This window comes from Balaenoptera ricei, chromosome 15, assembly GCF_028023285.1.
Source record: "Balaenoptera ricei isolate mBalRic1 chromosome 15, mBalRic1.hap2, whole genome shotgun sequence".
Lineage (NCBI taxonomy): Eukaryota > Metazoa > Chordata > Mammalia > Artiodactyla > Balaenopteridae > Balaenoptera > Balaenoptera ricei.
In genome coordinates, this window is record NC_082653.1 from 47,604,154 (window position 1) to 47,619,709 (window position 15,556).

General features: G+C 48.0%; 1 protein-coding gene across 2 annotated transcripts in view; it reads left to right on the plus strand.

Moving 5' to 3' along the window:
* Nucleotides 1–4,693, plus strand: part of RALGAPA2 (Ral GTPase activating protein catalytic subunit alpha 2) — a 281,669-nt gene extending 276,976 nt beyond the window's left edge. The window contains exon 40 of one of the 2 annotated variants that reach the window (XM_059898891.1): nucleotides 1,442–4,693. The gene's annotated coding sequence lies outside the window, so the exon portion shown is untranslated. The other variant, XM_059898892.1, reaches the window with a different exon arrangement.
* Nucleotides 4,694–15,556: the final 10,863 nt, after the last annotated feature.

Consider the following 15,556-nt stretch of genomic DNA (forward strand, 5'->3'; position numbering starts at 1 on the left):
CCCCTCCTGCCTCCCTGGTGAGGGTGGAGGGTTAAATGTTTCCCTTCTGGTCCAGAAGTACTCTCACTTAATATCAGGTCTTTGAACATCACTTTATCTCTTTCATTTACTTGCTTTTTTTTGGGAAGGGGGTCCCTCTCCCAATCGATCTGATTACATAGTGGGTGGGGTGGTTCCTAGTTAATAACGTGAAGTCTTACACAATTCGAAGTGAAGGTATTCAAACTGGAATCGTACCTGGGATTCATTCAGGGCTGTTCGCCCTGCGGCCCGCTCCCCTGGGCTACATGCTGATGCTATGCCCGCCTCTGGCTCCAGGGTGATGGGGCAATGTAGCCAACACCGTCTCCGCCTCGGATGGCGGTACAGCTCTGCTGCTTTTAGCGAAAGCAGCCTGTTTTCAAAGACGAAAACAGCAGGAGAGAGACCCACAACTCTTCTCTCTGCCCGACCTTCCTGGGACCAGAGGGAGGAGACAGAAGCGCGGGCTGGGGGACCTTAAGGAGCTGAATTTCGGAACAGCACCGGGGAAGGTGGCCTCCTTGGGTCCAGGCGTGTTTGCAGGTATTGATTCCAGAGGCTTTCCCTGGAAACAATGAGGTCAGGTCCGAAAATGACAGAAGATGCTGTGTGTGAATAAGGTCACTTGCGTAAATTAATTTCAAAGGCCAGTAATGATAGAAATGGCAGAAGCCAAAGCCCCAGAAGCGAAGGATGTCAGGAGAAGGTTAGAAAGCCTGCTTTTGAGGAAGCTGGGGTGAAGCCCAGCAGGGTTTAAAAATAGGTTATTAGGAGGGTGACGAAACGGTCCTCCCTCGAAGCACTGCCCAGGGGACCTGCCTCAGCAACAGCGGCCCGGTGTTGCAGCAGCGGGCGCCTGGGTTCCTCCGAGCAGCCCTGGGGACTGGGGGCGTGGCGGGCACGCAGGCTTCAGCTTCATTCCTTTTTCCCTCTGGAGCTAAACAGCTGTAGGCGCTTCTGGACGCATTCAATTAGTCCTGACCTCCTGTCTCAGACCCCTTGGGGAATAATCGAGTTGTAACTCCTGGTGTAAAGTATCAGCATGTAGATCCGTGTAAATAGTAACACCGACCGGTCCACAAGCTACCCCTGAAGTTTTTCTTGCTCTTTCATTGACTCTGGGCAGTGCTGTTCCATTGGCTCCCCCTGTTCCCTGCACTGTCGTCAGTGCCTTTTCTCTTCCTTCTTTATTGCAGATTGGACGGTAAGGCCCAGTGAATTTCAAAAAGATTCATAGCTCCTTTTATGCTGCAGGAAAGTCCAGAGCAAAGGCTGGGAAGAAAGACCTTGGTCTGTGGGTTCATTCAGCAAACACCTCTGCACGCGCAGCTCCGGGCGGGGGTCCAGCCCTCTTCCAGGGGCCGTGGCACGTCCTCCCTCCAACCTGTGCCCACGTGGGCCTCCCTCTGCTTCCTTCCAGGGCCCTGGCTGCCAGGCTGAGCCTCCCGCACGGCGCCTCTCGGGGAGGGGGAGATGGCTGAGAGTCCCCCACTTCCCCACCCGAACCCCCAAACCCAGACTTCGGGACCATCGCTGCCCTGCTGGTGCCCTCAGCTGGTCTTCTGAAGTTGAAGAGGAATCCCACCGAAATGCTGCGGATCAGACTTTCAAACTGATCCGCATCAGTGGCATCTCAGGAACCTTGGCGGTGGCATCTCAGGAACCTTGGGCTTCGGAAGAAGAAAAGAAAAAGTTGCCAACCACCGGAGACTCGCCCACTGTCACGCGGCGCCGGTGGGGCTGCCCTAACAGAGGAAAAAGGAGAAGGTTCCGGGCTTTCCGGGAGGGCGGGGGGCAGCTGGCTCTGTCCCCCGGTCGTTTATAAACCCATCATGTTTCACCCAGGGGCCGGCCAAATGCCTGTCAGGTTGTTGGAGGAATGTTCCCTGCCTTGATTTTGCTCGTTCTTCTTCTGTTAGGATTTATGGTTAGTCCAAAATTTCATCATCATGGAAATTGGCTTTCCCTAGAGTCTCGAGCCCGGGAGAAGTTTTACCTCCGTTGCTGTGTGTATTCCACCTGGTTCCTGATGCCCGCTAACTGGGGAGAGGTTTTCTGCCCCTGGCCCTGCTGGAGGCCCTCCAGGTGATGACGGTGAAGCTTCTATCACAGAGCGCTCAGGTGATTCTAGAAACACAGGGTCCTGTCCCTGCAGAGCTCCCTTCCAGGCTCCTCCAAAGGCTTTGCCCTGTGGTGCCCTGCCGGCAGGGGCCTCACACACGTTTCCTGACACACAGAGCTTTAGGGTGACAGATCCCGAGCAGAGGGTGTGTGATCCCTACTTTGTACCCATTTGCCTCCCCAAGGAAGGCCTGTTGCATCTTTTTAAAAAAAAGAGAAAGAAAGAAAGAAAGCCCCACCTTCCGTCTGTGCTTGCCAGGTGCTCTTGCTGGGGTCGGGTGTTGGATGCAGGCCCTCTGCTTGTCATCTAGGCCCTCGGGCCATCTGCGGAGTAAGCCCGGGGCTCAGAACAGGGGCGCCACCAGCTAAGGGCTTGGAAAGGTCTCCGTGCAGGTGCTTCCCCGCCCTCCCCTGCCCTCCGCCTCTCCACTCTTGCCCTCACCTGTGCACACCCCCAGCCTGCCTTGGCCACCTTCCTGCTGAGCCCACTCACCCGCAGAGCTGCCGTTTTCCCTGACCACCCAGGTCCAGGTGGCTGGGCTGGTACCCGACGTTGGCAGGAGAGGTGGGCAGACCCAGGAGCCAGCCTTGGTGTGGGGACAGTGGAGAAAGGCTTTCCTGGAAGGAGGGGACTTCTAATTCTCGAGGGAGCTTGTTCTTCTGTTTTACAGAGGACTGCAGGTAGGACTTGAGGCCAGGCCCACAGAAAGGGGCGGCTCGAGCACCGTTGGGACCTGAGAGAACCAGGTTCATTCCAAACAGAAGCAGCGATCCGGGCTGGCCTGTAAACGGGGCCGATTTGTTGCCTGATTGGGGGCTTAGTGGCAACATAAAAGGTGACTGGAAGTGACAGCCTTTTCTGCTGTGTTAGCAGCTGTCACGATTCTTATCTTCCTGGGCACCCCGTCCCCGACTTTAAGTGCTGTGGGCTCTCTGCTTGGTGTGCTTTGGCCCACGTGGCTCTGGACTCAGCACCCCTGCCGCTGCTCCACGTGGTACCTCGTTCCTGCGGGAAGGGCATCGCGTGCTCCTCGGCTCCCGAGTGCCACGTAAGCTCTAGCTTCTGGGAGAATGTGTCACCTTCAGGCTCTAGAATACCCCTGTTGCAGAATTCTTGGATTTAGTCAGTGTCAGGATTCAGAATCGTATTGAACCTACCCGGACTCCTGCACCATGCTTCCATTTCATCTCCAGGAACCAGTCCTGACCTGGAGTGGGAAATCCGGTTGTAGGTAGCAAATAGGTAGACCTTCCTATAATCCCTAATGATTTTTGGCAGCCCCCTGACCCTAGAGGACAGCCAGAAGTTTTATGGCTCTTGGCAGTAACAGCTTTGGTTTGGAGATTTGGAACCGGGAGACAGGAACTCTAGCGACCAGTTTTGCTTGCACTCACATGCACTTGAATCGTTCTTGTTATTTGGGGTGGAAAATTGAAATGATCAAATTTTTTTTTTTTTTCACTTAGAAAAGCAAATATTGAGCTTCTGTAATAAATGCCTTTCAGCAAAATTGCCGAGGGTCACTCATCCGGTGGGGACCCCACCTGAGTCACAGTGCTGACTCGTCACATTAGTAGGTCAGCCATCTGTAAACAAAAGTGGCCCTAAGTGGCCCAAAATAGATAAGACTTGCTGGCTTCCAGGCAGGGCCAGGCCAGTCCCCTCACTTCTCTGCACGCTGATTTCCATCTGAAGCAAAGATGTTGTTCTATAGTCTCATTGAGTAGGTTTTTGTACTTAAAAAAAATAGTAATTCCACAAAATGATGACATTTTAAGTGGTAAAACCTTAAGTAGACAGCAGTGAGGACTTGTAGCTAGGGTAAGTGACTGTCACAGCGTCTTCCTGCGGTTAAGGCTGCAGTTCCCAACGGCCACTGGGAAGGAGGGGGTTTCAGCCTTGACCCTGTGAGAGAGGCTGGCTTATGGGACCTTAGCCTTACCAACAAGATCATGTGGATCGGTAGACAATGCAAATCACGTCTTCCTGACCTTCCTCAGGTGTGACCACCTGTGCTTCATTTACTGTCATATCTGTATCATCTGGAGGTTTGAAGGATGCTTTCATGTTTACTGTGATGTCATAGATGTAACTGTGCTACCTTCATAGCTACTGAAGGGGAATGTTCCACATCCGAAGGGAAATTCAGCAGGAAACAACAACCTTTTAGTTGCACTCAGTACCTATGTATGACATACACATTAAGTGAATGTTTTCTTATGTTTTCAGGTCTACAATATTTAGTAAATGTAAATGAGGACGAAATTTGATAAACATGGTAAATTAAGTTATAGGGTGTCATTTGATTTCTATCTTGCTGTCTCTTGTTATTTAATTTTCCTGATGCTCCACATCTGGGCTTATACCTCCATCGGTGTAGACCTTGCCTGTAACCCACTTGGCAGGCATGGTGCCCCGTGGCGAGGGGCGACCCTCGCCCGGAGAAGCACACGGCTCACCGATGGCCACTACCTGACTCTCCAGTTTGCCCTCTGTCTTTAATTCTGATTTACTGTGACGACTTAATAAAGTAGAAACACAGTACTCATGTGCCACATGTTTCTCTTATTTGCATTATAGTTTGTAGGAAAATAAAGTTTATCCTGGCATCTAACAAAAGATGGTTTACATTTTTATCAGATGAAGTCGTTCAAAAGCATTTTTTTGAACCAAAGCCTTAATATGTATCCAAAATGGTAGCCAGTATGGATACAGGGAGGTTTGCCAATGTATTCATGTAAAAATTGACCTCTCAGTTCATACCCTGGAATGCCAAGACCAAGCATCATTGATCTCCTATATCCAAGTCCCTCCTGTTTTCGTGATTAAGTACCGGGTGTGTATCAAAGCCCACAGTGAGCCCCGGCCTGGGCTCCCGTCTCTCAGGGCAACCTCTGCACCAGCCACCCTTCCAGAGGTCTGGAGTCCCTGACCCTGCTGAGCAAGAGGCCAGCTTTGAGGGTTTGTCTTGTGAAGAAGTGGTAGGCAGGATGTAATAACGCCTCCTGTTGGTGTGCTGAAGCCCGGTTGTGGCCCCAACTCGGGACTCCAGCCACATTCGGACCACCTGGCCAGGTGGCCCCTGCCAGCATCCTGAGCTACTCCCAAGCTCTGGACAGCAGGGAACTTCCAGGACATTAGACAGTCAAGCTTTGTAAAAAGCATCCATTCGTCCATCTGCAAATATTTGTTGAGTACCTATTACTTACAAGACATTTAGTGACCTCCACAGGGATCCAGCTGCCTTCCTGGGAGCCGAGTAGAGCCTGAATCCATTTGGCTTTTTTTAGCTTTTGACTGTTAGCAAGAGCTCGCTTGAAGGTATGTTGTGCCTTTAATACTTGGTCTCTCATAAAAGGAAGCCAGATGATTTTATTTGTTACAGAGGCTTCATAAGATGCTGAGTCCTACCCAACCCCGCACCTAGATTCCGATCATCAGGTCTCGGTAGAAACCCATCGTCTGTTTTTTTCAAGCCCCCCAAGCATTCTGATCTGCAGAAGGATTGGGGTTGAGGCGCTTGGACCAGCCCCATCGAGATGCATTGGGCAGCCCTCACCTGCAGTCCCTCCCGCATGTGCATCTTGGAGGGGCCGGGAGTGTGGGGCGTTGGGGAGACCGAGAGCGGCTGGCTCAGGGCAGCACCTGCCCTCCTCTCTAGATGCAGATGTTTGTATTTGTTCACTTCTGTACACCTTTGAGGTAGTGCTATGGTCCTGTGTCTGTGTATAAACTAAATCGGGGCCACTTGATTTATTAAACAGTTTATGTCAAGGGGAACTCTTATCGTTCACCTTCTTTCTGTAGATGGCAATGGTTTTAATTGCCTTTCATTTTTCAAATCAAAAAGCGGAAGTCATGAATGTGGAGCCCAGTGGACGTGCTCTGGTGCACCCGGCTCACCAAGGCCCAACTGTCTAGTTGGAAGGGCCATCCCTCCACTCCCACCACCTCCTTCTACAGCTGTTGAAACCCAGGCTCCCTGGGGCCCCGCAGCTGGAAGGTGGGGCTCCAGGCAGGGGCCCCATTTCTTGATGACACCTCTCTCAGCAGCAGTCGCTGTTCTTAACCAGTGTACACGTTCCTTTCGGCTTCGTGAAAATGCAGCTTCGTGTTCCTTTCAGCCACCAGACACGTTTCCCTGAGGCCAAGTCTGAAGCCACCTGGCGGTCCTCACACAGACCAGGCCCAGCAAGGACCAGGGAACTTGTTTCCTGGGAGACCCTCCCTGTGGGCAGAGAAGAGGACACCGGGCCTGGCCTTTCTCTGGGGCCCCAGGAACTGCTGGATGGTACCTCTCTGGAAAGACGAATTGCTCACATCTTCAGATCTGAACAGTGGGCTTCTGGCGAAGAACCCGGAGCGGGAGCAGGCTTCCCAAGCTTGGCGGCGGTGATGCCTGGGCAGGCCTGCCACCCTCTGGAAGGACCCCTCTGCTCTCTGCGCACACACAGCCTCAGAGTCATTGAGCACTCGGGGAAGTTTGGCCAGAATTTTCTGTTCATTGTCTCCTGAAAAAAGTTCTATGTTCAGGAGTTCAAGGGAAAGGAGGGAAAGACACATCAATGGCCTCACATGCCCTTAGGGAAAGAAGCCTGCTCCCAAGACCTACATCAGAGGTTTTTTGTACTCGGCTCCAGCCACACCTCCTGCCCAGATAACAAAGCACGGCCAGCTGACACCCCAGGGCGTCAGGGGCATCTATAATCATAGGAATACTCTCTTCCCTAAATCAAACGCTCTCCAATTCACCCTCCACTACAATCCAACAGCAGCAACAAAAGCAGCAGGAGCTCTGAAATGATACTTTATGAGTAATATTAAAGAATTTTCTGGAATTGGAGATTACTTCTTTTTTGTCGTGAACATTTTAATTGAAAAATACTTCTGCTACCTAAGTCTCCACTAGCCTACGTTAAATTGGATGAGATGAAAGGGGTGAGAATTTATAACCAGCTGTCATGGTAAGAGATATTTGTCTGGAAGATTCTGCCTCTTACAGAACAAGGGAGAAATTAGGAATTCTCCCTGGCGGTCCAGTGGTTAGGGCTCCGTGCTTTCACTGCCAAGGGCGCGGGTTCGATCCCTGGTCGGGGAACTAAGATCCCACAAGCTGCACGTTGGGGCCAAAAAAAAAAAAAAAAATTAGGAATTCTCAGCAGCCTCCCTTCTGGACCATGTCAGATATAAAAACACTGACTAGATTCTTTTTTTAAACATTCAAAGCAAAATATTCCCACCACAAATATCAGATGACATTGCATATGTGATCAAAATTCTATTTTTAACATTATTTTAGGAAATAAAGAAAAAAATGAATAAATTCTGTCTGGGACAAGAATACGGTTCCCTGTGTGTCCCGGTGTAATTTTCAGTCTTCCACTTATATGTCCCACCTCACCCTCTAGCAAGACACGTGTTGGGTTTGACGGAGAATCTTTTCTATAAAGAGGTCACACTCACCAGCTTCCACCTTGAAGCGGGATCCTGGAGGCCTGAAAATTAGAGTGTGGCTCTCGGGCGGGTGTGAAGTGGGCAGGGGCTTGCTATTAGAGCTCCTGAATGGATCTTTCGCACTTCAGAAAGGAGCCTGGCAAAGAAAAGCTTTTTTCCATGAATACTCGGGGACTGCCCTCTGCTGCTCCGATGGCAGAGGTGAGCACTTGTGATCAATATTCCCTCAGAAAAGGCCGCTGGGCTAAGTGCAGGCAGAGGGCTTCCAGCAGGCCTCCCTCCCTCCCAGCCGGCAGAGCACCGGCAGCAAAGCTCTCCCCCCGCCACGCGCCCCCAACACTTGGAACCAGCGAGGGTGGCACGTGAATGGCATCACCTCCCCCTTCCTTAAAAAACCGTCACCTCATCCTCCATGTTGATGGCTGGTTATGGGCCACTGGAAACAGCTACGTCCATCCCCTTCCTCCAGGGAAATTGTGGCATCTTCATTTTAGGCACCGGGAAAAGGAAGGCCTGCCGCTGTTCCCCCTGAAGGAGAGGGCAGTGCCGGGAAGAAAATGCAAAACGGTGGCTTCTCTTAATCAAGGAAGATTGATTACTGATCAGCATTGAGATTTTAATGAAATAGCCAAAGTATAGATTTGTACTTTACACCGTGGGTTCTATACTTTTTTCCTTCTAAAACTAAACATCTGCCCGCCGCCCGTCAAACCCCCGATCAATAAACAGATTCTCTGCAGATTAATGCAAAGACACAGGCTTTCCTTTTTTACAGAAATAGCATTTGACAACACACATCATTCTATAGCTTTCTCTTTAAGCTTTGCAATATGTCATGGGCACCCCTCCCTTAATTTACCCTTTTAATAATTGCGGGACTTCCCTGGTGGCGCAGTGGTTAAGAATCCACCTGCCAGTGCAGGGGACACGGGTTCAAGCCCTGGTCCGGGAACATCCCACATGCCACGGAGCAACTCAGCCCGTGTGCCACAACTACTGAGCCTGCACTCTAGAGCCTGCGAGCCACAACTACTGAGCCCATGTACCGCAACTACGGACGCTGGTACGCCTAGAGCCCGTGCTCCACAGCAAGGGAAGCCACCGCAGTGAGAAGCCCGCGCACCGCAACAAAGAGTAGCCCCCGCTCGCCACAACTAGAGAAAGACCGCGCAGCAGTGAAGACCCAATGCAGCAAAAAAAAAATAATAATTAATTAATTAAGAACAAATAGTTGTATATTATTCCTTAGTGTAGACACACTTTTCTTTACTCAACCATCTGTGGACATGTGGGTGGTCTCCAATGTTTGTTATAACAAGTGCGCCTGTGATCAACACCATCTCACCTTATAGTTAACATATAGCCGCTGCTTTTATTTCTGTAAGTTAAATTCCCAAATGTGAAATTACTGAGGCAGAAGGTAGATGTAATTTCTTTGTAAATTTTATAAAATTATTTTATCTTTAGCTTCCTGTTGATTTTTAGTGGAGCTAAATATTTTCTCACGTTTCTTTGCTAACTATAGGTCCATATTTGTGAATTGTGCATTTACTTCTTCTATTAATCTGTTACGATCTTTATGTTTTTCTTCTCAGTTTTTATGAGCTTTTATGTAATTAAGTTTGTAGCAAAACATACTTTTTCATAGTTAGCTCTTAGTGTTCACTATTTTTTCAAGTAAAAAATGTAAAGTATGCAAAAAATTAAAATTAAAGAGAGTAGATGTAATTTTAGCCCTAATAGACTATTTGGTCATTTTAGAATTCTCTAAAGTCAGCTTTGGGGGTCTATAAAAAAGCGAAGCGGAGACCAATCTCTTCCCATGTTTGCAGGAGGGAACTCATTAAGTTACCCACCTGCTTAAGAAAAGGAAACGTTGTTTTAAAGGGGGCACCCAGGTAAAAGGCAGGATTTCAGCCGCGATAAAATGAGGCCTTTATTGACTAAAGAAAGTGAGGCCTCCATTCGGCTTACTGCCCCCAACACGCCCCATGTTTCCATCCATGATGGCGCTCCAGGGAATTTCCTGACTTTGAAGATGTTTCTGAAAATACTAACATATATGCATCAAAACACACCATGAATTCACCTTTTATCGTAGATGGAGAGGAACACGAGCCTGGGAGTCAGATAGCACTGCCTTCAAATTCCTGCTGCATGCTCCCTGCGTGACCTCGAGCCCTTGAATCCCAAGCATTCCGACTCTTGTTTCCTCACCTGCGAATTAGGGTAATAATACTGACCGTGGTGGCTGGCCTCAAAGATGGCCCCAGGGACCATCACCCCTAGTGATCACACCCTGTGTGGTCCCTCCCACACTGATTCAGAGTGGACCAGGGGGACCAAGAGAACACAGTACAAGTGATGGTGTGAGTCTCCCAAGTTCAGATCATAAAAGATTGTGGCTTCCACCTTGGCCCCTTGGATGGCTTACTCTGGAGAAGGGCACAGTGAGGGGAGGACACTCGGGCAGTGCTGGGGAGACCGACAACCGTGGAAGGTGGCCATTCTGGAAGCAAAGCTTCCAGTCCATCGAGCCCTCACTTGACTACAGCCCCAGGCGACATCTAATGGTAACTTCACGAGGAACCCCAAGCCAGAACCACCCAGCCGGGCTGCTTCTGAATTCCTCACCCACTGAAACAATGAAATATAATAAATGACTATTGTTGTTCTAGGCCACTAAGTTTTGGGGTGATTTGTTGTTCCACCATTGTAGTAACTGGGACATTGACCTAGCGGTTGTTTGGAAGATGCTAATGTACAGAAAGCACGTACATAGGACACATTCTGATGGTGCTTTAAATGGCGCGACGGGTGAGATGATAACTCCATTCCTCCAGACCCTGACCACATCACTACACAGGGAGAATGCTGGGCCAGGGAGCCAGAGACCCAGGTTCTGGTCTCCCTACGTCTCAGACAATGAGCCTTGTGATGTAGGGCAAGGCATTCAACATTCACAAGCATTTCCCTCATGTCCAGATTAGTGAGTCTGAATACTTTCCATACAGAGTTGATGTGAAGACTGAATAGAAAAAACACATTCAGGCACCTGGAAACCAGACAATGCTCTAAAAATGAAAGGTGTATTCCAGTTATCTGCTGCTATACAACACATCACCTTAAAACTTAGTGATTTAAAACAACGATCACTTTATTACTCTCTCACGGTTCTGGGGTAATGGGGCCCAGCTGGGCTGCTCTGCACTGGGCTCTCTTGCGCAGGTGTTCCCAGGCGATGGAGGGGCCAGAGTCAGGGGCTCACCTCCTCCCTGTGTGTCTGGGGTCCATCCTGGCTGTTGACTGGGATCTCATCTCGGGCCGTCAGCCCAGCACCTACGTGTGGCCTCTGTGTGCAGCTTGGGCTTCCCCAGAGCTTGGAGTCTGTGAGCACCAAGGGCTCCCCAGGGAGAAGCTGCTGCCCTTTCCTATCCTGGTCTCAGAGTCACACAGAGTCACTCCCACTGCATTTGATTCAAGGAAGCAGTCACAAAGGTCTGCTCAGCTTCAAGGGAGGGACCCAGATGCCACCTGTCAGTGGAAGGTGCATCAAAGAGTTGGCGGAAATATTTTTAAAACCTACATCAGCGGGCATTAACATTCTATACAATTTTAAATCAGTATTCTCTCCCATCCAGCGGATGGAGCTGATGGAGATCAAAGAACTTCAAATAACAATGATCATGAGCAAGTTCTCACCAGCACTTGACCTGAATAACGCAATCTCCACAGCAGCGTGGGCGGTACTTGGATGCAGATGGCCAGATGCACCCTGGCCAGCTGAAGGAAATAATTTACTCAGGGCTCTTGACTACCTCACAGACTGTGCCGGGGGGGCCGCACGATCAGACTTTGGGGCTAAAAGAGCCAGGAACAACATCCAAATCACCCTGCCAGACAAGTCCCACTGCAGCTCACACCAGGGCGCTGGGCCTTCCCCACGGCCACCTCCGAGAAACAAGGATCAAGGCAGGGTCCTGCTAGTGGGATCAGAATCCGCTGCTTCACGGCGACTCAACTGTGAGTCTCAGATTCGGGGTTGGACTGGCCCCTCTCTCCCCAGCCTGGGCGTCGCCCTTGCTTGAGGCTGAGCAGGGTTGCCTGGCGCCCTGGGCTCAGGGCTTTTTCCTTCTCCCGCTCTTGCCGGTTGCCATGGTTCTGGGCTGGCCTGTTAACTTGCCTGCAGGTGTCAACTAGTAAGTGGTTTCCACAACCAAGTGCTTTTAGAGCCGGAGTGGAGGCGGCTGGGGCATGCTGGCGCTGGGTGATGTCTTCGCTGCGGTGCTGCTTCAAACTCCATCCTTCACAAGGGACTCGTGCGTTTCACCGTCTTACGGTTTGCACCTGGAGCACGTTAAAGCAAAGTGAAAATGGTCCAGAATCTGCGAATTTGGTACTGCGATCATGCCAGCGTGATAGCCTCAGTTACCGTCGTGGAGGACTACCTTAACCTGTGTCTCAGGAGTGTCAGTTATTTGAGTTTGCAGGTTGGGTGGTATAGAACTCAGCAATTTCTCCAATGGAAAAGATAGGAGGTGACTTGAAAGGATGACCTACTCAGCTCCTCTCTCTCCCTCTCACCGGGTGGAATTTTCAGGCTGTTATTTTGGAGTCAAATTGCCAAAGCACAAATCAGTTGTTTCCACGATGTGGGATTAGAACCATATATGTCCTTATGCTGTCACATCACGCTCCATGCCTAGGTAGCCCCTTGACAAGGAGATGGAGTCAAGACTCTTGCATTTTACTCTCCAGTTGAATTCTCCCACACGAGCACATCTGCCCCTGCCTCCCTACCCCCCAGAGTTTATCTCTATGAACCAGTGTCCTTGCTCTCAACTAAATTTCCCCACTTCCTGGTCATGTCACCTCTTAGGGCCTTCCGTTTCCCCATCAATACAGCCTCACAGAGTAATTGTGAGAAATCAGGGAGTAATTCATGTCAGTGATAAGGGCTCAATGACTTTTCACTGATAGTATTGTTACAAATCAATCCATCATTAGTCAGGGTTAGTGGCCTCTGGTTAAGACTTCAAGCTGTCAACTCTTCTCAGGCCAAACTTCCTGTTGGCGGCAACAGCTGGGAACACTCTGTGTGTGATGGAGACCCCCAAACTCCACCAGCGCACATTAAACACCAGCAGGCACACAGGCCCCCGGGGATCTTGTGAAACTGCAGATTCTTCTCATCTGGTAGGTCTGCAGTGCAGTCTGCAATTCTGCATTTCTAACCAGCCCCCAGGGATACAGATGCTACAGGTTGGTGGCCCACACTTTGAGTAACAAGGCTCTGAAAAATACATGCTAGGAAACTACAAGTTCTCCATTGTTGTTGCCATAATTGACTCACTTGTGAGACTGGGTCAGAAACCTGCCCTAGAAAAAATTTCAAGAAGAGATGGGGAACTTCTTTTTTTAATTTTTTTTAAATTGAAGTATAGTTGATTTACAATATTGTGTTAATTACTGCTGTACAGCAAAGTGATTCAGTTATACATATATACGCATACTTTTTAAAAATATTCTTTTCCATTATGGTTTATCATAGGATATTGAATACAGTTCCCTGTGCTGTACAGTAGGACCTTGTTGTTTATCCATCTTATATGTACTAGTTTTGCATCTGCTCATCCCAAACTCACACTCCATCCCTGCCTGCCCCCACCCTTCGGCAAACACAAATCTGTTTTCTACGTCTGTGAGTCTGTTTCTGTTTTGTAGATAGGTTCATTTGGGTCAGATTTTAGATTCCACATATACGTGATATTGTACAGTATTTGTCTTTCTCTTTCTGACTTAATTCGCTTAGTATGATAATCTCCAGGTCCATCCATGTTGCTGCAAATGGTGTTATTTTGTTCTTTTTTATGGCTGAGTAATATTGCATTACTGTACATCTTTTTTCCCATTCATCTGTTGATGGACATTTAGGTTGTTTTCATGTCTTGGCTATTGTGAATAGTGCTGCTATGAACATACGGAGTGCATGTATCTTTTTGAATTATAGTTTTGTCCAGATATATGCCCAGGAGTGGGATTGCTGGATCTTATGTTAATTCTGTTTTTAGTTTTCTGAGGAACCTCCATACTGTTTCCACAGTGGCTGCACCAACTTACATTCTAGGTTGGAAACTTCAAGTCAGAGCTGACTTCTCCCTGCTGGACATTGATCTACATGCCCCCAATGCTCAAATATTTGCACAGTTGAATGAGGTCAGGAGATGTCAGAAAGGTGCTTGTTGCTTTTGAATTCATATTATTTTAAAACTGATCAATGCTGAATTAAAGTTGTCTTCTCTTTAATTCAATTGTTAAGCTAATAGTTACCAAAAGTCCTTGAAAGGTTAGGTAGAACCATGCAAACTTGTTGATATTAAACTTTTCATTTTACCTATAAAAATGGCAATCTCTTACGATTCAACTGAACAGTTGCGATTTCACTTGGTAAATGCAGCCACTGTTGCAGTGAAGAAAACAACGTTCAAACCAGGAGACGAGCTGCTTCTTCCATTTAGATTTCTGTGAATGGCCTAACAGGTTGGAAGTTGTTCCTATTGCCTGAGAGCCCCTGCAGTTGACATGACAAACAGTATGAATAACACCATTTGGAGGCAGCTTCCTACCTAGCTAACATTCTCATTTAAATGATCAGGGCCTTTAAAGTGGTGCCTGAGACGGTAACACCTGTGAAAATCCATAGGACTCAGTTTTGCAATTTTCAGGAGTATGTGTGCTGAGTCCTGGAGTTTGTGGCACTCAACACACAACTGAGAAAAGCACAGGTTTTCCTAAGGACCAAGTTTCCATCGCATCAAGGGTAGGAATGTGGGCGATCTATACAATATTTTCTTTAAATCTGCATGATCTATAAAACCACACGATTTTATTGTCTAGCCCTGAGGCTTGGTAAACTTTTTCTATAAAGGGCCCAATAATAAATATTTTAGGTTTTGTGAGCCATATAATTTCTACGTTCACGACTAAATTCTGCCACTTCGGTATGAAAGTAGCCATAGACAGTAAGTAAGTAAATGCACGTGGCTATGCTCCAATAAAACTTTATTTACAAAATCAGGCTCAGGGCTAGATTTGGCCATGGGCCTTAGTTTGCCAGCCTCTGGTTTAGCCTTTTCTCTTACAATGATAGAGATGGTGAAATACTGCAATGGTGGCAATAATTCTGGATTCTCAGTATAAGCTTAGAAGATAAAATCACAGTTGCTGCAACAAAGAAGGCCAGATGGTATAATATGTGGTTAATTATATTTTGGGTTCTCTTTAATATCGATTATCACATTTTGAAAATACAAAGGGGAAAGTTCATGATTTTCTCTATGGTTAACAGAGCAAAAAGTTTTGGGTATGCAAATCTGAAATCTTAATTATGTAATAAGTGTTTCACTAAAATGATTTAAAATTTTCAGGTGAAAACCTTCAAGAAGATATCAAGGATAATAATAGTGTTCAAAGGATCAATAAAGGTCTTCTTTTAAGAGATGAATGAGAAAAGAGTATGTTCCTTTGTGGTGTAAAATATTTGATGGGCTCTAAGATGATTCTGTTCAGATTTAGACACCCAGAGATGGCAATTCGTCCATCTCCTTTTATGCCTGACAGTTCTCAATTACATCATTTTCATGTACCTTATTCCTGTCGGTTTCTGCCTATCACCTAATAATAACCCCTTTGTAGCTGTATTCTAAAATGGTAAAGACTCATCTTACATAATACAGTAGGACAGATCGCAGTAGAAAAGAATGGCCATCCATTGGTGTTACGAGCTTTTCAACAACAATATTGTACACGTGTGTTTCAGCCCAAGTTCCCCAGGCTTTTCTGTCCTTTGTGTTCAGAGGAAATTCTAGCCTAATTTTCTTTCTCCTGTAGAAAGAGCGTCCTGTGAAGCCTTCCGTGCCCTGACGCCTCCTCTGTCTCCTATCAGATCCCACAGACAAT